At 45.5% G+C, this 20960-nt stretch overlaps 1 protein-coding gene and 1 long non-coding RNA gene across 9 annotated transcripts in view; one reads left to right on the top strand and one right to left on the bottom strand.

Moving 5' to 3' along the window:
- The window catches only part of PEBP4 (phosphatidylethanolamine binding protein 4), a 285395-nt gene that overhangs the window by 252578 nt on the left and 11857 nt on the right, over nt 1–20960 (bottom strand). The window contains exon 1 of one of the 8 annotated variants that reach the window (XM_054243743.2): nt 20791–20890. The exons of the other annotated variants lie outside the window; for them this stretch is intronic. The gene's annotated coding sequence lies outside the window, so the exon portion shown is untranslated. Of the gene's footprint in view, nt 1–20790; nt 20891–20960 lie in introns of those variants that run through there. 8 annotated transcript variants of the gene reach the window in all.
- On the top strand, nt 6494–7439 carry LOC144578936 (uncharacterized). Its single transcript, XR_013525509.1, has 2 exons — nt 6494–6685; nt 7378–7439. It is a non-coding gene; the product is annotated as an uncharacterized LOC144578936 (long non-coding RNA).

The raw sequence follows: 20960 nt of genomic DNA, 5'->3' as shown, positions 1-20960 counted from the left end.
ATCTACTCACCTTAGCCTCCCAAAGTTCTGGGATTACAGGTGTGAGCCACCGCACCTGGCCTTGTAATTAGCTTTAGAATCTGGTTTCTCAGCTGAATTGAATCCATATTTATTGTCTTTCATATCTTGGAAAGTAGAGACTTGCTATAGACTAATTCATAATATTTGTCAACATCATAGCTGACTTTAAAAATAATTGTAATACAGGCTGGGTGCAGTGGTTCATGCCTGTGATCCCAGCACTTTAGGATGCCAAGGCAGATGGATCACACAGTCAAGAGATCAAGACCATCCTGGCGAACATGGTGAAACCTTGTATCTACTAAAAATACAAAAATTAGCTGGGTATGGTGGCGCACACTTAGAGTCCCAGCTACTCAGGAGGTTGAGGCAGGAGAATCACTTGAACCCAGGAGGCAGAGGCTGTATGAGCCAAGTTCAAGCTACTGCCCTCCAGCCTGGTGATTGGAAAAAAAAAAATTGTAATACAATTAAGCTATTTGACTCTAAAAAAAAAAATCTAAGTGGAAGGACATCTTTTGTTCATAGACTGGGATGCCTTAATGTTGCTAAGATGTCAGTCAGTACTACCCAAAGCAATTTAATGATTTAATGCAATCCCTATCAATATGCCAATGATACTTCTTTGCAGAAATAGAAAAAAAATCTAAAATTAATATGGCATCTCAAGGGGCCCCTGAATAGCCACAACAATCTTGAAAAAGCAGAACAAAGTTAGAAGACTCATACTTCATGATGTCAAAATGTACTAAAAAGTGACAGTAAACAGTGTGTCACTGACATAAAGACAGAATATCTATCAGTGAAATAGAATAAAAAGACTAGAAATAAGCCCTTGCACATATGGTCAAACAATTTTGACAAGGCTGCCAAGACCGGCCAATGAGGAAAGGACAGTCTTCTCAACAAATGGTACTAGAAAAACTGGATATCTACAGTAAAAAGGATGAAATTTGACTTTTGCCTTTTTACCATATATAAAATTAACTCAAAATGGAATTAAGGTCTAATTGTAAGAGCTGAAACTATAAAGCTCTTAGAAGAAAACACAGAGGCAAAGCATTATGGCACTGGATTTGGCAACGACATCAAACAGACAGACAATAAAAATAAACAAACGGGACAGCATGAAAGTTAGAAATGTCTGCACATCAAAGAACACTATCAGGAGAGTCAAAAGGCAACTCACAGAACAGGAGAAAATATGTGCCAATCACGTACCTAATAATGGATTAATACTCAGAATATAGAGAAAATTTATAAAATTCAGCCAGGCACGGTGGCTCATGCCTATAATCCCAGTACTCTGGGATTCAAGAACAGCCCGGCCAACATAGTGAAACCCCACCTTTCCAAAAAAAAAAACCTCACAAAAATTAGCCTGATGTGGTGGTGGGTGCCTGTCGTCCCAGCTACTTGGGAGGCTGAGGCAGGATTGCTTGAACTCAGGAGGCGGAGGTTGCACTGAGCGGAGATGGCACCACTGCACTCCAGCCTGGGCAACAGAGCAAAACTTTGTCTAAAAAAAAAAAAAGAAAGAAAGAAAAGAAAAACTTATGAAACTCAACAACAAAAAACCAAACAACCCAATTAAAAAATGGGTGAAGGACTTGAATAGACATTTTTTCCAAAGACATACAAATGACCAATAAGTGCCTGAAAAGATGCCCCCAGCAGGCTGCTGTGGCAGCTCCTGCCTGGAATTCCAGCACTTTGGGAAGCTGGGATGGCAGGATTAAGCCCAGGAGTTCAAGACTAGCCTAAGCAACATCACAAAACCTTATCTCCATGAAAGGAACAAACAAAAACGGAAAATAACAATAATGTAAGGTCACAGCTATACTCAGGAGGCTAAGGCAGGAGGATTGTTGAGGCCAGGAGCTCCAGGAAGCAGTGAGGTATAATCTTACCACTGCACTCCAGAACCTGGGCCACAGTGCAGGACCCTGTCACGAAAAAAATGTTATTTTTATTAATTTATTTATTTTGTAGAGTCAGGATCTCGCCCTGTTGCCCAGGCTGATCTTGAGTTCCTGGGCTCAAGTGATCCTTCTGCCTCAGTCTCCCAAAGCGTTGAGATTATAGGTAGGAGCCACTATGTATGACCACAAAAACAATAAAAAAAAATCATCAGTATCATACTCTATGTTCTCATTTACTCTCCTTCTTTTCACACACACTCTGCAGATGGTTTCGGCTAAACTGTGATGGTCTTTGTCTCCATTTGACTCCTCAATGTTGCATGGTTTGATTTGTAATTTTCTACATTCACAACAGTAATCATTACAAACCTTTTGTACCCGTGATAAACCCCCCATCTGTGTTTCTGGGTCCTTTCTGTTTTGTAGAGAAAAATAGAAGTTACGAGACAAAAACTCCCTGAATTCGTCCACCTCTCTCCCAACATGAGGGAAGGTCATTTCTCCTTGAGTCAAAGGCTGACTTTTCTTCCTGTGCTTCAGTCCTCTCATTCCCACCTGCACTTAGCCCATATTACTTCTCTCTTTCCCTTTTTTCTTTTTCTGTATTTTTTTTTTAAGAGACAAGGTCTCATTCTGTCGCCATGCTGCAGTGCAGTGGCATGATCATGGTTCACTGCAGCCTTGAACTCCTGGGCTCAAGCAATTCTCCTACCTCAGCCTCCCAAGTAGCTGCAGCTAACAGCACGTGCCACACTGCCCATGTATTCTTTTTTTTAAAGTAGAGATGAGGTCTTGCTATGTTGCCCAGGCTGGTCTCAAACTCCTGGGCTTAAGTGATCCTCACATCTCCACCTCCCAAAGTGCTGGGATGACACACGTGAGCCACGACACCTGGCCCTATCTCTCTCCTTTCCTTCACAGCCTGCTTCTTGGAAGAGCAAACTACACTCACTGCCTCCACTTCTACGAATTGACTTCCACAGCTCCACCGCTTCTGAAAGGTCAATGCCAAGGCTCCCTTGTTCACTGGCAACTCAATATGAAGGACACGTTGCACTTCCCATTGCTGAACTTCTCTGCAGCATCTGACACCTGACTACTCTCCCTTGAAACGCTCACCTCCGTCAGTGTACCTGGGCCTTTCTGGTTTTCCTTCCACCTCCCTGGCCAGTCCATACTTATAATGTCACTTTCCCTCAGGTTTTACCCACTGGATTCTTGTTTCCTTACTTTCTGCAGAATAACCTTTGCTCTTCTCCTGCTTCAGCTACCCCCTGGCTGGCCATGATTTACACACCCATATCAAAGTCAGAATCCCGGTATCCAGCTGCCTCCTGGACATTTCCACTGGGATGCATCTCAGGCCCCTTGCGCTTGAACTTGTATAAAGTAATTGGCCTCATCTCCTTCTGCAAATCTGCTCTTCCTCTGTGTTCTCAGTTTCAGTGGACCACCCTCTGCCCAGGATGCCAGCTCAGATGGTGGGTGTCAGCCACGATGCCCTCTCTCCCTCTTCACTGAATTCCATCAAAAGCCACTTCCTGTTGTGAGTAGAGCCTAGATGTTCCAAACCAACTCCTCCACTGGGCACAGCACTTAGGGTTCATGACACATTTAGGGGCCCATGAAAAAGTTTTCATTTCTTTTAAAATTAGAAGAATAAAATTAACCTAACCTGGCCCGAAGTATATTCATTTTTATAACAATGCAGTCATCACGTGTGATTCTGAATATTGTTTAATGGAGGAAGTGGTCCACAAAGTGCCCAGAGCCCACCAAAGTCAGTGCATGGCTCTGCTAAGGTTTCTTGAATCTGGTATATGGCTTCATGTCCGCGCCACCACCGTCGGCCCTCCCGGGGGCACTGGGTGCCACCACACACCCTCCCTTCCTGCTATGCCTCCAGTCTCGCCCACTTCCACACCGCTTTCTACCCTGCAACCAGAGACATCTTCCTGAGCTGCTTATGCACGTCCCTGGCATAAAAGCCCTTTGCTCAGTGGGTGCTTGGAGGGGACTGCAAAGACGAGGAGGATTGGACCCTACCCCAGCGTTTCTGACTCAGTAGATCTGAAATGGAGCCTGATGGCTTGCTTTCCTGCCCTGCTCCTCGGGCTGCTCACCATGCCTTGAGAACCTTCTGCCCTAGCAGTTCCCAGTGCCCTCAGGATGAAGCCCACACTTCCCCACAAGGCCCTTCCGGATATGGCCTCCTTTCTCCTTCTCGGCCTTGCCCCTCCTCCTGCCTTTCTGAATATGCCATCCTGCCATTCACAGGATGATTGCCATTTCCTGGGAAGGCATGATCTCCACTGGGACCCTGAGCCTTTGCACAGGCATAGCCTCCCTTGCCAGGGCCTTCTCCAGCCTCGGCTTCCTTTCTTGACCTGGCCAGCTCTTTTCAACCTTCCTGTCTGTTCTCTGAAGTCTCTTGTTCAGGAAAGTCGACTTGGTCCTTCACCTGCTCCCAAGTCAGTGCCCCTCCTAGGGTCTCCGACCCCACCCTGTCCTCACCTCTCCTGGCTTTTATTCCCCTGAACTCTAACCCCCTGTTTATTTTTCTTGCTTACATTTATTTATTTATTTAGAAACAGGGTCTCACTCCCTTACCCAAGCTGGAGTGCAGTGGCCCAATCAGAGCTCATTGCAACCTCAACTTCCTGGGCTCAAGCAATCCTCCCCTCTCGGCCTCCCAAGTAGCTGGGGCCACAGGTGTGTGCCACCATGCAGAACTAAATTTTTTAGTTTTTGTAGAGATGGGGGTCTCCTGGGCTATGTTTCCCAGGCTGCTCTCGAACTCCTGACCTCAAGCAATCTTCCCACCTTGACCTCCCAAAGCACTGAGATTATAGGCGTGAGCTGCCACACCCGGTCCTGCTCTCTCCCGTGCTAAACCATGAGAGACTCGGGAGGGCAAGCAATAGGTCTCATTCCCAGCTGTATCTGCAGTGCCCAGTCCTGGCCTGGCGCTTCCTCAGTGATGAAATGATCACTGAATGAATGGAGAAATGGGTGATGGGAGGGAGGCCTCTCTCTTTCATTACATAATGGAAATCCCCCTCCCTCCTGAGGCAAAGATGGAAACGTCACAGGCAGAGGCTGCTTGGGGAACAGAGGGAAGAGGCGAAGTCTGCAGGAGGTGGGTAGCACAGAGGAACCTTCCTTTCCCAAGGCCTCCTCTATCCCTCAACAGACCAGAGCACGCCTGTGGGCATCTTCTCAGCCATCTCAGCCCACTACCCTACCCGCCCCTCCCACACCCCACCATTTGGGTCAGATGAGACCCACCCCAGGCACCAGCCCTTCCAGGGAGTCACCTGACCACTTCCGGGGCTCCCAGCCAGCTCTGCTGGGAGCCATGTGATCACTTAGGTATGCACGACCAGCTCCCCGAGGGATGCTCTAGGGGTGACCTTGCCGTCCAGAGCGGCACAGCTCCCTCCCTCCCTCTGAGCATGCTGATGTGTGGTTGGGCTGATTCCTGGGTCTAGGGTGGGGGCACCGAGGGAGGAAAGGGCAGGGGAGGCTGGCTTGTTCTCTGCAGACATCTGGCCCGATTTCCAAGCCTGGGTTATGTAACACCTGAGGAGAACTGGGCTCTCATCACCCACACCTTTTCCCTTTCTGTGGAGCATTTCACAACTGCAGCTGCTTCTCAAAGGTCTATTTTGGGAGCTGTTTTCATTTGACCTATATTAAGCACAGTCACAAGGCAGAGGCAAGGTGCGGGGTACAGGGTGGCCTGCCGGCTCTTTGTGCCGTTTTTAGTGTCTCGGGTGAGACAACCAGACAAGCTGGGGGCCCACGGCTCTCACTCCAGTGCAGGCCAGGCCTCTGCCCCATTTCACAATTCTAGTTTCCCTCCTCCTGAGGCCCAGCTAAAAGATAAGAGACCTTAGTCACTGCCACATTGGTCAGGGAGAAATTCAGTTTCCCTGAAGACCTAGAAGCTATAAGGCCAGGCCAGGTTGCATCCTGGGCCTATGAAGTGTGGTTTGTAGAGCGTTTAATTGGCCATCAAGCCCCACCACTGGGAATTCCCTTTCCTGAGTTAATAATTAAATCACATGACCAGCAGGGGGAGAGAAAGGGCTGCTGGGAACTGCATGGCCCAGGTACTGTGCTCAGGTAGGTACTGTGCACAAGCAGGTACTGTGCACAATCAGGTACTACTCAGAGTTCCTGCTACATAAACTTTAAGGACCTGTGCATAAAATGACAGGGGAAATGACTCACCCGCTAAGTGTCCCAATTGCCCCCTTCATCTGGGGCTATCTCCTGGATCACTGTTTTGTCCCTTGAGACTCTGTCATCTCCCTAGACATCTCTTTCTAGGACCTAAACATCTCCCCACATACTGCTGACCCCAAAACCTACATCGCTGGCTCCTCCTCTCTCCCAAGAGAGTACCAAGTCCACATCTCCAGTTGTCTCCCTGGCACCCCACATGTAAAAGGCTCAAAGTGGAACTGCATACTTCCTCTCCACCCACGCCAGCCCTCTTCCCTCTGATGCTGCAGCTGGTGGGGCCCTTTCATCTGCCCCGCCCTGTTTCTACCTTAGAAGCAGCAGAACGGGGTCTTCTCTAGGTAGCTGGGGAGATCCTGAAGTTGCATTTCCTTGGAACCCCCAGAAAAGACTGCAGGCTGTGGGAAAGGCTGTGGTGGGAGTTCGTCACGAGTATCAAAATGGTCCCATGACTCCCACCAGAGCTGGCTAGAGGCACCGCAGGAAGTGGAGAGGTGAGTCCCTTGGGAGTTGGTGCATGAGGTGTGTTTCATGTGACCCAACGGCTGAAGGGCTGAGGTGGCTGGGAGAGCCAGGGGACATAAACGAAAATGCAGAAGTGAGAGGAGATAAAAAGCACTAGAAAGGGCTAGAATGGCCAGGCATGGTGGCTCACACCTGTAATCTCAGAGCCTTGGTAGGCTGAGGCAGGCAGATCGCCTAAGGTCAGGAGTTTGAGACCAGCCTGGTCAACATGGTGAAATGTTGTCTCTACTAAAAATACCAAAATTAGCTGGGTGTGGTGGCGCACACCTGTAATCCCAGCTACTCGGGAGGCTGAGGCAGGAGAATTGCTTGAACCCGGGAGGCGGAGGTTGCAGTGAGCCAAGATCGTGCCATTGCACTCCAGCCTGGGCAACAGAGCAAGGCTCAGTCTCAAAAACAAACAAACAAAAAGGTAAGTGCTAGAACTAGGTTTGACCTCGAGGGTGTCAAACCTGACAGATGGGTAGAAATTTCTAGGTACACAGCCCCCAGGTAAGATCAGAAACACACCTCACATGGGATATGTGTGATACCTGGAGAATGCAACCGCCTCATAGGAGCAAAAGGTGGGATAGGCAAGAAAGAGGGAACCAATCAGAGGCGGCTGAATTCAAACCCATCTTTCCAGCTGGGTGGCCCCTTCCCTCTTGTCTCTTCCCAGATCTCTCTCTAGAAACCACTGGGGACTCCAGCGGAAGGAGAGCAAGGCTCAAAGCTGAAAAGTCCTTTCTTTAGGCCAAGATTATGAGACTCCCTCAATAAGAGGGCTAAGGCCAGCCAGTGGATCACAGTCTGAAAGCAGGCTGACTCCCAGGACATTCTACTGCAAAGAGAGGTTCCCGGACAGGAAATATTTCTGCTTGGGAGGTGGGGAAGACGGGACAAAAAGAGCTACAGAAAGAACCCTGGAAGCAGAGTCAAGCAAGGCACTGGATGGGTTCAGGAAGAAAAATCCACTTTGGTCATCAAGGAATAAAAAGGCAGTATCGTTTTCTACCCAAGGAAGTGCTGAAAAAGAAAATTAAAAGGGAGTAATCCCAATATTGAGAATATCTCCGTTTTCAGTTGGGGTAAATGTCAGAAGCACTGTTTTCATTGACATAGCATAATCCATGGAACTTTTTTTTTTTTTTTTTTGATACAGTCTCATTCTGTCACCCAGGCTGGACTCCAGTGGTGCGATCTTGGCTTACTGCAACCTCCACCTCTCTAGTTCAAGCAATTCTTGTGTCTCAGCCTCCCAAGTATCTGGGATTACAGGCATGAGCCACCATGCCTAGATAGTTGTTTTTTGTTTTTTTGTTTCTTTTGAGGCGGAGTTTCCCTCTTGTTACCCAGGCTGGAGTGCAATGGCGCGATCTCAGCTCACCGCAACCTCCACCTCCTGGGTTCAGGCAATTCTCCTGCCTCAGCCTCCTGAGTAGCTGGGATTACAGGCACGCGCCACCGTGCCCAGCTAATTTTTTTCGTATTTTTAGTGGAGACAGGGTTTCACCGCGTTGACCAGGATGGTCTGGATCTCTTGACCTCGTGATCCACCCGCCTCGGCCTCCCAAAGTGCTGGGATTATAGGCATGAGCCATTGTGCCTGGCCTAGAACAATTTTTTTAATGAAGATATACATATCAAGATGCAAGCTCCCAGCCAGATATGGTGGCTTATGCCCCCACCATCCCAGCTACTTGGGAGGCTGAGATGGAAGGGGTGCTTGACTCCAAGAGTTTGAGACCAGCCTGGCCAACATAGCAAGATCCTGTCTCTACAAAATTAATTTATTGATAGCTCCCACTTTTTAACTCAGTTCCCTACTTCAGCTAATATAGTAATACTTCAATGAAGAACAAAAGCCTCCTTGTCCACTAACTGTATGACGCACAAAGATAAGAGCAATGACTTTCACCCTACACTTCTCGGCACCCAGCTCTTGGCTGGAACACTTGGCTCAGTAGATACTTGTTGAAGCCCAGGTGCAATGACTCATGCTTTTCTCATCAATTTGGGAGGCTAAAGCAGGTGGATTGCTCAAACCCAATAGGTCAAGATCAGCCTGGGAAACATGGCGAAACCCCATCCCTTACAAAAAGCTAGCTGGGCATAGTGGTGCATGCCTGTAGTTTCAGCTACTTAGGAGGCTGAGATGGGAGAACTGCTTAAGCCTGGGAGGTGGAGGCTGCAGTGAGCCAAGATCACATCACTGTACTCCAGCTTGGGTGACAAAACCAGACTCTGTCTCAAAAGAAAAAAATTGTTGAAAGAACAAATTTGCAAAGAAGCGTCTTGATCACTGAAAACACCTTAAATGGTAGGCGAACTGGTTAATTCCATCATGGTATAGCCATTAATAGTAATATTAGGCAACTGTTAAAGAGGTGTGCAGAAGAAAATAGCTATAAAAATATTTGGGGGCCAGGTGTGGTGGTTCACACCTGTAATCCCAGCACTTTGGGAGGTCAAAGCAGGCAGATCACTTGAGGTCAGGAGTTCAAGACCAGCCTGACCAATATGAAGAAGCCTTGCCTCTACTAAAAATACAAAAAATTAGCCGGGCATGGTGGTACATCATGGAATCCAGCTGCTCAGGAGGTTAAAGCAGGAGAATTGCTTGAACCCAGGAGGCAGAGGTTGCAGTGAGCCAAGATTGTACCACTGCTCTCCAGCTCAGGCAACAAGAGTGAAACTCTGTCTCTAAAAAAAAAAAAAAGTGTGGGGACATACTGGGATATAGGACTATCAACTGCATAGTAGATAATAGTGGAGGATTTTTATTAAATTAATTTTCTTAAATGTGATGGTGGTTTGCAGTTATATAGGAGAATTCATGTTAAAATATTTTTGGGGTAATGCCGAGAATGATGGCTCAGGCCTGTAGTCCCAGCTACTGGGGAGGCTGGAGTGGGAGGATCACTTGAGCCTAGGAGTCCTGTGCTGACCAGGTGTCTGCACTAAGTTCCATATCAACATGTGACAACCTGGGAGTGAGGAATCACCAGGTTACCTAAGGAGGGAAAACTCCCGTGCTGATCAGTAGTGGAACTGCACCTGTGAATAGCCACTGCATTCCAGCCTGGGCAACATAGTGAGACCCCGTCACTAAAAGAAGAAAAATATTTGCTTTTTAAATATTTTGAAACAAAAATATTAAAATAAAAAAACTGTATTTAGGAGTAAAGTGACATGATGTCTACAAGTTATTTTGAAAAGTTATGGCCTCCCCCCCAAAATACCCCAAAACTTAACAATGGTGGTGGATAAAAAATCATGGCTGAAAGAAAAATACCCCAAAACTGAACAATTGTTAAGTTTAGGTAAGGAGAATATCAGTATTTATTGTACTTTTGCTTTGTTTTGTATGTTTGCAAACATTTACAACAAGAAGTTAGAAAATAAAATGTGTTCCATGTAACAAGAGGCTGGAAGAAAGAAAGAAAAAATGTTTCTGTATTTATTTCCTTTCTAATAAATTATAACTGCATGTTCATTGCCTGTTTTTACTTGCTAGAAATCATTTACGAGTAAATACCTGATAAATTAAAAAGCAAAAGTCGTATAAAAAGTGTATGATATGGCCAAGTGCAGTGGCTCACACCTGTAATCCCAACACTTTAGGAGGCCAAGGTGTGGGTGGATCATGATATCAGGAGATCGAGACCATCCTGGCCAACATGGTGAAACCCCATCTCTACTAAAAATACAAAAATTGGCCGAGTGTAGTGGCACACACCTGTAGTCCCAGCTTCTCAGGAGCCTGAAGCAGGAGAATCGCTTGAAAGGAGGCGGTGGTTGCAGTGAGCTGAGATTGTGCCACTGCACTCCAACCTGGGCGACAAAGAGAGACTCTGTCTCAAAAAAAAACAAAGTGTATGATATGCAAATAGAATAACAGAAAGTAACTGTCATTCAGAGGCTGAAATCATGTAAGTGTTTTTTAAATTTCCTGTTATGTTTTCTTATCTTTGAAAGGCTGTTAAAAGCTATTTACAGAAAGTAATTCCCTGCCTAACTTCCTTTATTTTATATACGGCCATGATATATACATGGATTTACATCTTTATTAGAATCTTTTATGAATCAAGTTATTTTAACATATCAAGTTGCAACTTTGTGTTTCAACTTGGTTAAATTATATATATATTTTAATCACTGACCTTTGGGATACAACAAAATAATTAAAATACTGTTCCTAACTTAAGAAAAAAAAAATCCACCATATCGGTTGCTTTAATGACATTTTACAAAGGAAAGAAAAGATCTTTCCAAACATTTCTCTTGCTTCTTCCCTTCCTTTCTTCCTTTCAAAATAATTAATTTATTAGTTTGGTAAACAAATAAATCTGTGCTTCTTCTGAACACTCCAATCTAAAAATATTACATACTTATTGTAAAAATCTGGAAAATATAAAAATACATACACGAAATTCTAAGACCTATAATTTCACCATCCAGAGATAACTAGTGTTTATATCTTGCAATGGTTCTTTCTATCCTTTTTCTCATGTATGAATTTTTCTCGGTTTTGTGTACAAGCATGTACCATGGATGAGTGTGCGTGCACGCACGTCCCACACACATTCTATCGGATGGATATATCATTGTTTTTTAAGCCATCCCCTCCTACAGGACAGTTTATTTTTTTCTTCATTTTTTCCCCACTATCACTAGTGTTTATGAATGTCCTACACATAAACCTTTTCCTGATTTCTGATCTTTTTCCTTAGATTTTGTTATTGGAGTCTTCTTGGGTCAAAGTATGGGAATTATTTAAGCCTCTTAATGTATATGTAGAGCAGCAAACAAGAAAAGTTTTCCTCTACCCTGTTAGGCTCAGTACTTGAGGCCTGTAAACTGACAAGTGACAGATTAATAGGAGGAAAAAATGTTTATTTATGCCAATAAAAGAAGCAGCATATATCATCTGATTAGTTTCCAGATATATTTTACTAATTTACACTCCTACTAAGCAGAAGGAGTATTACTATGTCTCCCCCCCACCCCCCTGCCCCCAGACGGAGTTTCGCTCTTCTTGCCCAGGTTGGAGTGCAGTGGCGCAACTTCGGCTCATCACAACCTCTGCCTTCCAGGTTATAGTGATTCTCCTGCCTCAGCCTCCCAAATAGCTGGGAATAGAGGCATGTGCCACAATGCCAGGCTAATTTTGTATTTTTAGTAGAGATGGGGTTTCTCCATGTTGGTCAGGCTGGTCTTGAACGCCCAACTTCAGGTGATCTGTCCGCCTTGGCCTCCCGAAGTACTGGGATTACAGGCAAGAGCCGCTGCACCTGGCCAAGTATTATCACTCTTAAACATCCTTACCAACTTGATAGGTTACCAATTAATCTAATTTTCACTTTTAAAATTACTAAGTGAGGCAAAACCTTTTAAAATGTTTATTTCTATTTCCTTTTTCATGAATTATAACTGCATGTTCATTGCCTATTTTTACTTGCTAGAAATCATTTACTAGTAAATTTAAATTCTTCAGATTTTACATATTCAATTGTTATGTTAGAATATTTATGAGGATAAACGGTGAAAAACTTGTGTATTTATCTTACCAGTGTGAAGAGAAAAAAGAATTCATTTAATCACCAAATTCCTTAGTCATTTTGAAAAACAGAAGGGCCAGTTCATTTAATCAGGACAATTTTGATTGTTATGCTAGCTATCTTCAAAGTGAAATTCTGAACTAATGTCCAATACCAAGTTTTTTTAAAAAACAAACTCTGTGGATATTTAAAATTAGAGCTCGAAATTCCAAGGAACCTAATCTTCTAACAGCTTTGTGTGATGTCCCAAATACTTGAGAAATCCCAAATTACAACTTCGTGTTTCAACTTGATTACATTAAGGGCACCTCACCCCATAGCTGTGACCCAAAAACAATATTTTTAAATTTGCTCTCATCTCCTATATTTAACTTTCCCTTTCAGCCACAGCCAATCAAAAGAAAACACCAAATTGCTTGGTGATGTTTCTTCTTCCAAGTATGATACGTTATCTGTTTGTAGAGATTTAAAGCAAAAGAATTTGTTCACAGCTTTTCCAATTTTAAACCACCAACTGATTTGTCTCTGAGATTTATACATGTATTTTCCAGAATTCTATTTCAGTACATATAAAAGGTCCGCTTGTCAGATTACATATTTTTCTCTTACGATCTCATTTCCTGTTGTAAAGCAAATTGTCAGTGCCTGGCACACCTGCCAAAACTCGTTCAAGAAACATTTACTGGCTGGAGTTGATTCAACCACCAGTAAAAGTGAAATGTCTCCTTATCTCTGGTTGTGGTGACAATTATTTTTAAACCTAGGCAGGATTTTATTGATATTTGATAGAAAGAGAGCTTGGACGAGTCTGGGGGGGCTACCCTCAACTCATTCCCGGTGTAGGACCCTCTCACCCTGGCTACCACTTTTCTTTACTTCGATGGAGCCCTGAGACATTCTCTCACCAGGGCAGGCCCCTCGAGACTGTTTTAAATAGGCTGGTTTTGAGAGCTGGGTCTTTTGCCAACCAGATTCATTTGAATAAGCCACCAGGTCCCTGCCTTGAATTAGGGAATTCAGGAATTTGCAGCTGAGGCTAGTACAGGCTTCTTCTATTGGATTTGAAAGAGACCAGAGGTGGGAGGTGGGTTAGGGGTGAAGCTGAAAGGGACAGAGGTGGGTGCAGTCAGCTGCCATGTCCACCCCGACCTGCCCCTGAAGCAACTCAGTCTGTCCTCTGGGTGGGCAGAATGAGCAATAGGCCTACTCCTGGCTGGCATGCTCTTACAGCAAAGTGCCAGCTTTTCCAGATGAGTTTAGGGCCTCGGTTTGGCCCTAAGCCCAGTCATCTGAGCACCAGCTGCAGTGGCGTCTTGCTGCTGCAGCCCGGGGGGCCCCATATCCGGGCCGCTTTACGCTCAGCTGCAACTGGCCCCTCTGCCCACCTGCTCCCTGACCCCAGGGGCCTTCACCAGGATCTTAAAGCCCTCAGTGCATAAATGGAGGTGACCAAGCCAGAGAGGCACTTCAGCAGTAAACTAGAAGAAAGAAGCCCTCCCTTGCTCCAGCGACCTCTGGCTCTGTCCTCCCACCATTCCAACTAACCCACGTGCCAGAAGGCTCAGAGGCCACTGATTCAGTGCCACCATCCCTACACCATTAAGTAGCCAAGGAAGGGCCTGGGCAAGATGTCAGTGTGTTTTAAAACTGTTCTCTCTGTCTCCCTTTCCTCCTGCTGTCGGGGGATGATGCTCTACCATCTCCTTCCACTAATCTTCTTGCCACTCCTCATTCTGAAATCTTTCTTGGCCAGGCACAATGGCTCATGCCTGTAATCCTAGCACTTTGGAAGGCCGAGGTGGGTGGATCACTTGACATCAGGAGTTCATGACCAGCCTGGCCAACATGGCAAAACCCCATCTCTGCTAAAAATACAAAAATTAGCTCAGCATGGTGGTGGGCACCTGTAACCCCAGCTACTCAGGCAGTTAAGGCAGGAGAATCACTTGAACCTGGGAGACGGAGGTTGCAGTGAGCAGAGATCACACCATTGGCAAGAGGATCACTTGAGCCCGTGGGGTTGAAGCTGCAGTGAGCTGTGATTGCACCAGTGCACTCCAGCTTGAGTGTGACAAAGCGAGACTCCATTACAAAAACAAATGAACAAAAACCCACAAATCTTTCTTACATACTATCTTATTCCATTCAGGCTGCTATAATAAAGTACCTTAAACTGGGTGATTATAAACAGAAATGAATTGCTCACAGGTCCAAAGGCTGGAAAGTCCAAGATCAAGGTGCCAGCTGATTTGGTGTCTGGTGACATCTGGTTTCCTTTAGACGGTGCCGTTTCGCTGCTTCCTCTCATGGCAGAAGGGGCAAACAAGCTTCCTCAGGTCTCTGCCTTTTTAATAAGGGCACTAATCCCATTCCTGCAGGTGGAGCCCTCATGACCTGATGACCTCCCCAAAGCCCCACCTCTTAATGCCACCACCCTACAGATTAGATTTCAATATATGAATCTGGGGAGAATGCATTCAGACCACAGCACCCAACAACATAGAAGTGCCTGGCAAGCTAGACTTTAGCTTCTGTGTATACCCCAATTACTGACAGAGGCACTGTCTTGAGGATTGGGGGGGTGCCTCTGATGTTGGTTAGAAATTCTGGGGACCATGGTGGATTAACTCTACCTGCCGTGCGTAATGGGGGAATATGACAACATGAAGATAAATCTGCACCAGTGTGTGACTATTTTTACCTTGAACCAGTGAAACAGAGTTCAAATCATTTAGTTAAAAAAAAGGAGCAAGGCCAGGCACTGTAAGTGCTAAAATTACGGGCTCATGTAATCTGGGAAGCTGAGGCGGGAGGATCACTTGAGGCCAGGAGTTTGAGATATGGCTGGGCAACAAAGTGAGACCCCCATCTCAAGGGAAAAAATAATAGAAAAGAAACTCTGAGGCTGACAGTTCAGCCAGAGAAAAGCATGAGTGAAATGTGGAGAGTTTCTTAGTTTTGATGATGGTTATCATAACACAGGTTTTACTTTTCTACCTTGAGGAAAAAAGATTTTGAGCGTGCAGAAGAAATAGAGGCATAACTTTCCTATCACTTAACCAGTTTCACATACTTTGGATGGTTCTGTTAAATATTCAGCAGTGTAACTTTTTTTTGAGATGGTGTTTCACTCTGTCACCCAGGCTAGAGTGCAGCGGCGCCATTTCAGCTCACTGCAACCTCTGCCTCCCAGGTTCAAGCGATTCTCCTGCCTCAGCCTCCCTAGTAGCCGGGATTACGGGTGTGTGCCACCACACCTGGTTAATTTTGTGTTTTCAGTGGAGACAGGGTTTCACCATGTTGGCCAGGCTGGTCTCTAACTCCTGATCTCAAGTGACCCACCTGCCTCAGCCTCCCGAGGTGCTGGGATTGCAGGCGTCAGCCACTATGCCTGGCCAGCAGTGTAACTTCTTTCCTGGAATCTGAGTTCACCTGTTTCAAATTGTACTGGGGTGAGGAGGGTCCCCTTGTGGTATGCTTATTGCAGAGGATGTACAGGAAGCCTGTCCTGGCCAAGGACATGGCTAGAAAGTCTTTGAACTGGTGTGACCACCATAATCTAGAATCTTCTCACCAGTGGAGAACTCTGCTCCTGAATACCCACCAGTTAGAATGCTGCTTTCAGAGCAGCATGAAACATGCTTTTTTCTTTCTTCATTTTCTGCTTTTTTTTTTCTTTTTGAGACAGGGTCTCCCTCTGTCACCCAGGCTGGAGCGCAGTGGTGTGTTCACAGCTCACTGCAGCCTCGACCTCCCGGGCTCAGGTGATTTTTGTATTTTTTGTAAAGACGGAGTTTCGCCATGTTGCCCAGGCTGGTCTCCAACTTCTGGGCTCAAGCAATCCTCCTGCCGCAGCCTCCCAAGTGCTGGCATTACAGGTGTAAGCCACCATTCCAGCCCTCATTTTCTCCTTTCTAAATGATCTATTGTGAACTTGTATAATCAGAAAAGATAAAATATAAGGAAAAATATAATGCATGTCATATGCATGTTATACTGATTATGTATTTTAGACATCTATACCTATTGGTGGTGAAAATTTTTGTGGTTTAAATTTTTTTTTCTCGTATTTCACATTTTCTGTATTTATGGACATTTGTTAATTATAGAACCAGAAAAAAAATTGTAAATAAGATACTACCCAATTTATAAAAACCAATGGAGTAAAGATTTAAAAAGGAAGGCAAAACTTGACATGTTTAAGGAAAAAATATAGAAAACAATATTTATCACCTTGGGATAGGGATGAGTTTTTCAATCAAGACATAAAACAACCGTCATGAAAGAAAACTTGATAAATTCAACTGTAGTATAATTAAGAATTTATGTTCAGGCTGGGTGTGGTGGCTCATGCCTGTAATCTCAGCACTTTGGGAGGCCAAGGTGGGCAGATCATGAGGTCAAGAGATCAAGATCATCCTGGCCAACATGGTGAAACCCCATCTCCACTAAAAATGCAAAAATTAGCCAGGTGTGGTGGTGCATGCCTGTAGTCCCAGCTACTCAGGAGGCTGAGTCAGGAGAATCGCTTGAACCTGAGAGATGGAGGTTGCAGTGAGCCAAGATTGCGCCACTGCACTCCAGCCTGACAACAGAGTGAGACTTTGTCTGAAAAAAAAAAAAAGAATTTATGTTCATCCAAAGACATGATAAAGAAAGTAATATTTTTGGAGAAGATATTCTTCATACATATAATTAAAAAAAGATTCGTCATAAATAACCCTGATGAATCAGTGATATTTTAAAAATGACAAAATGTAAAAAAAATGGGCACAGGACATGAATAGGTATCACACAGAAAAAGAAACACAAATATATTAAAACACATGAAAATATCCGCTCAACCTTGTTAGCAATCAGAGGAGCACACAAAATCACAACCAAGGTGCCATTCAGCACCCAACAGAGAGGCCAAAGTTTCCATCTGAAAAATCAAGTGGAGGTAAGAATGTGCTGTTATAAACTGCTGGTGTTCTAGCTGCTTTATACTGGAGTGTGAAAACACTCAAGTATTAGCTAATACAGTTGAGCATGTGCCTTCCTTGTAACCCAGCGATTACAATCCTAGGTATTTATCCAATGAGAAAGGCTTGAACACGTGTACTTGAAGACAAGAGCAAGAATATTCAAAGAGGCCAGGCGCCGTGGCTCACGCCTGTAATCCCAGCACTTTGGGAAGTCAAGGCAGGTGGATCACCTGGGGTCAAGAGTTCGAGACCAGCTTGGCCAACATGGTGAAACTTCGTCTCTAGTAAAAATATAAAAATTAGCTGGGTATGGTGGCAGGCACCAGTAATCCCAGCTACTCAGGAGGCTGAGGTAGGAAAATCACTTGAACCCAGGAGGTGAAGTTTACAGTGAGCCGAGATCATGCCATTGCACTCCAGCCTGGGCAACAGAGTAAAACTCCTTCTCAAAAAAACAAAACAAAAAGCTAACAAACAAACAAACAAAAAACAGAAAAGAATATCCAAAGAAGCAGTTGTCAGCAAAAACTGGACGGCAGAAGACTATGTCGTCACCACAAAATCTTTTTTGTTTTTTCTTTTGAGACAGAGTTTCGTTCTGTCACCCAGGCTGGAGTGCAGTGGTGCAATCACAGCTCACTGTAGCTTCAGTCTCACAGGCTCAAGTCATCCTCCCACCTCAGCCCCCCAAGCAGCTAGGACGACAGGCATGGGCCACCATGCTGGGCTAATTTTTATTTTTTGTAGAAATGGGGTCTCACTCTGTTGCCCAGGTTGGTCTTGAACTCCTAGGCTCATATGATCCTCCCTACTTGGCCTCCCGAGGTGGTGGGATTACCCAAGGCATGAGCCACTGCACCCAGTGCCATGGAATCTTACACTGCAATGGGAATGAAGCCACCACAGCCATTCATATTAATGTGACCAGCTTTTAGAATACAAGGCTGAGTGTGAAAAAAAACAGCCCCAAAAGCTGTTGTACATATAGTATAATACAGTTTCTTAAAACTTAAAAACAAGCCAACCTAAACAGTATATGATTTTGGGGTGCCCACATAATATGATACAAAATATCTTCAAAGAAGATATCACCATCAAATAAATGACAAGCACAAAATACAGAACAGGGGCTGCCTCTGTTGCCGAGGTCGGAGGGAGGGATTGGAAGTCACCCCACAGGGGTAGCCTCAACCACGCAGTGTATTGACTGTGTAATACATGTAAGGTTTCATGGTTGGTTGGGTCTTTATTGTGTTTTGTGACTTAGATATGTGTATATTCTTGTACACTGTATATTACATCATTTAAATATGTTAATGACTATGGGAGAAGGAAACACGAGACATACTCAAAACGTGGAAGTGGAGCATCTTCAACTTAAACCCAGATAGACAGACTTGAGATTCCAGACTCTTAAACCCACCTGATCATGATACACGTTGTCTTTTTTAAGGTGCTTCTGGCCAAGTGTGGTGGCTCATGCCTGGAATCCCAGCACAGCACTTTAGGAGGCCAAAGTGGGCAGATCACCTGAAGTCAGGAGTTCAAGACCAGCCTGGCCAACGTGGCAAAACCACATCTCTACTAAAAATACAAAAATTAGCTGGGTGTCATGGCCCATGCCTGTAATCCCAGTGACTCAGGAGGCTGAGGCAGAAGAATTGTTTGAACCTGGGAGGCACAGGTTGCAGTGAGCCAAGATCACACCATTACACTCCAACCTGGGCAACAGAGCAAGACTCTATCTCAAAAAAAAAAAAAAAAAAGTGTTTTCAATTTAGGGAAAAATAATCTGTTACAGTCATTGGTATAGAATTAGAGACCCAGACTCATTTTCTTACCCCCACCCCTTACTCCTTTGATCTTCCCAAATGATCATGGTTACCATGGGTGCGGCTAAGAGGGAGGAAGGTGCAAAGGAGAGCTGGAAGCATATGCTTTTCCAGCATTCCCTACTGAACACTCCCAGCCAGACCTGCCCAACTAGAAAGTAGAGGATTGACCAGACCTCAGGGTGTGTCTTCACAGACACGCCAACGCCCGTGACCTGGCCAGCTGTTCCTCTGCCTGGAGTCACTCTTCAGGCTGGAGTTACACATAAGGGCATTGTTTCATTGTGATTTTTTTTTTTTTTTTGAGAGGGAGTCTAGCTCTGTCACCCAGGCTGGAGTGCAGTGGCGTGACAGTGGCTCACTGCAACCTCCGTCTCCTGGGTTCAAGCAATTCTCTTAACCTAGCTTCCCGAGTAGCTGGGATTACAGATGCCCACCACCGTACTCCACTAATTTTTGTATTTTTAGTAGAGATGGGGTTTCACTGTGTTGGCCAGGCTAGCCTCGAGCTCCTGACATTGTAATCCGCGTGCCTCAGCCTCTCAAAGGGCTGAGATTACAGGCGTGAGCCACCTCACCCAGCCAGGGCATTGTTTCTAGAACCCACTCAGGATCTCCTCTGGCCTACCCACCCATCCACCCACAGGGGCCAGTCCAGCAGGTGGCACAAAGCCCTTCTAGTCAGAGGTGCTAGCGGTGCAGGGGCGAGGCTGGGACCCCTCAAGCCTGGGAGGCTGGAAGGAGGAAGGAGGTCAAGGACAGTTAGGTGAGAAGTGGGAAAAGCAGTTGTTTTCTAGAGGAGTGGAGAACCAGGGGATCTCTGCCAGCGACTACAGCAAACATCAGAGACCCATGGGAGGGGATACTGCAAGGATGGTGGACTCTCTCTCTCTCTCCTCTCCCTCATTCTCTCCCTCTCCCTCTCTCTCTCTTTCATATTTCACTGATGAGCCACCTGATAGGGGGTTGCCAGGAAATAGTACTCTAGAAATGAATCCGGGTCTTCAATTTCCAGTCCACTGCATTGCTTTTGTTTTTTTTTTTTTTTTAATGAGACCGAGTCTCACTATTTTCAGCCAGGCTGGAGTGCAGTGCCTCACTGCAGTCTCAACTTCCTGGATTCAGGTGATTCTCCCACCTCAGCCTCCCAGATAGCTGGGACTACAGTCATGGGCTACCATGCCTGGCTAATTTTTTGTATTTTTTGTAGAGATGGGGTTTTGCCATGTTGTCCAGACTGGTCTTGAACTCCTGGGCTCAAAGGATACACCCACTTCAGCCTCCCAAAGTGCCTGGATGGCAGGTGTGAGCCACTGCACCTGGCCCCCTGTGCACTGTTATGGCAATTTTCCTTCTCTCTTCCCTTCTCCAGAACTCTATCCAGAGCCAACGCCTCACAATGTATTGAAAATGGAGAAAGAACAGAGCTCCAGCCATTTGGAGTGGAGCTATCAATCAAGTACAAAGGTCCTTAGCATTCCAAAGCAGAAGGTATCGAACCTATAGGACTCACAAAAACGAAACTAAGATTCAGAAATCCGCTCCAAGAAGCACAGTGGCCAGTCTAGATTTTGCACTAGGTCACTCCTGCTTCATGTGTGTCCCGGCTGGCCAGCCCCGGATGTCTGGCCACTGAGAGCTGATAGCTTTTCTGTTGTTTGTTTTCCACCTGAGTACAGGTGAGCAAAAGCAGGAACAAAGTTTCCTCCCATCAACCAGCAACCACCCCTACCTTGCTTCTTCACGGCCTTCCGTCTCCCCAGCCACCATGGCCTCTAGCTCAGGTAGCCAGAATTAATTACCACTGGGGCTGAAGCCATAGCTTGTTCCCTGGCTACAGGCCAGGCTCTCAAGATGTGCGTCAGAAACGCCAGTGAGTGAAATTCCAAAGCAGTGTGAGTC

Source organism: Callithrix jacchus, chromosome 13, assembly GCF_049354715.1.
Source record: "Callithrix jacchus isolate 240 chromosome 13, calJac240_pri, whole genome shotgun sequence".
Lineage (NCBI taxonomy): Eukaryota > Metazoa > Chordata > Mammalia > Primates > Cebidae > Callithrix > Callithrix jacchus.
This window is presented reverse-complemented; position numbering and strand designations above follow the sequence as displayed.